Consider the following 1,166-nt stretch of genomic DNA (forward strand, 5'->3'; position numbering starts at 1 on the left):
AGCCGCTTCTGTGATCCCACGGGTCACGCTGTGGGCCTCGGACACACGTTACAGCCCTCCTGGCACGTCGGTGGCACAAGCAGAGTGGAGGGGCATCGGGGTAGCGGAGCCACCGGCCTTGGGTCCGACACGGCTCCGTGACACTTCGCAGAAATAAGCCCGAGGAGCCGCTGGTCATGGAGGTCGTGCCCCGAAGTGACGGGGTTCACCCCGCAGCATCTTATTCACTTCGTGCCTTCCCTTCTAAATGTGATAAGTGGGTGTGGCCTTTGAAATTGGTTAAGTTTAGTTTTTTTAGGTAAAGGGCTAAAACAAAGACAGACATTTCACATCTAAACCTGGACACCTCCCGCCACTCACCTTCCCTATTTAAAACAGTAGCAGATGACAGACGTGGGGACACTGAGGAAGCACGCCGTCAGGCTCACACACACGCGTGCATACAATGCACGCACACGCACCGGCATGAGGAAGCACGCCGTCAGGCTCACACACACGCATGCACACACTGAGGAAGCACGCCGTCAGGCTCACGCGTGCACAATGCGTGCACATGCACACGCATGAGGAAGCACGCCGTCAGGCTCAAACACGTGTGCACACAATGCGTGCACACGCATGAGGAAGCATGCCGTCAGGCTCACACACGCGTGCACACAATGCACGCACACGCATGAGGAAGGACGCCGTCAGGCTCACACGCGCGTGTGCACACTGAGGAAGCACGCCGTCAGGCTCACACACACGCGTGCACACAATGCACGCACACGCACAGGCATGAGGAAGCACGCCGTCAGGCTCACACACACGCGTGCACACACTGAGGAAGCACGCCGTCAGGCTCACACACGTGTGTGTGCACACTGAGGAAGCATGCTGTCAGGCTCACACATGTGTGTGCACACAATGCACGCACACGCACACGCATGAGGAAGCATGCCGTCAGGCTCACACACACGCGTGCACACAATGCACACGCACGCACACACGCGCGGCCAGGAGGGGGTCCGCAGACGCCCCGCATCGTTCCTGTGCCCGCTGGAGGGAGCCAGGTGCATGCACGTCCTCCTCCCGCCCGCATCCCACGTGTCCACGGCTCCCACCAACACGTGGACGGCGGGCTCTCTCCTGGTGAGAGGACCCGTTTTCGTCCCGCCGTACCTGTC

This window comes from Pteropus alecto, unplaced genomic scaffold, assembly GCF_000325575.1.
Source record: "Pteropus alecto unplaced genomic scaffold, ASM32557v1 scaffold137, whole genome shotgun sequence".
Lineage (NCBI taxonomy): Eukaryota > Metazoa > Chordata > Mammalia > Chiroptera > Pteropodidae > Pteropus > Pteropus alecto.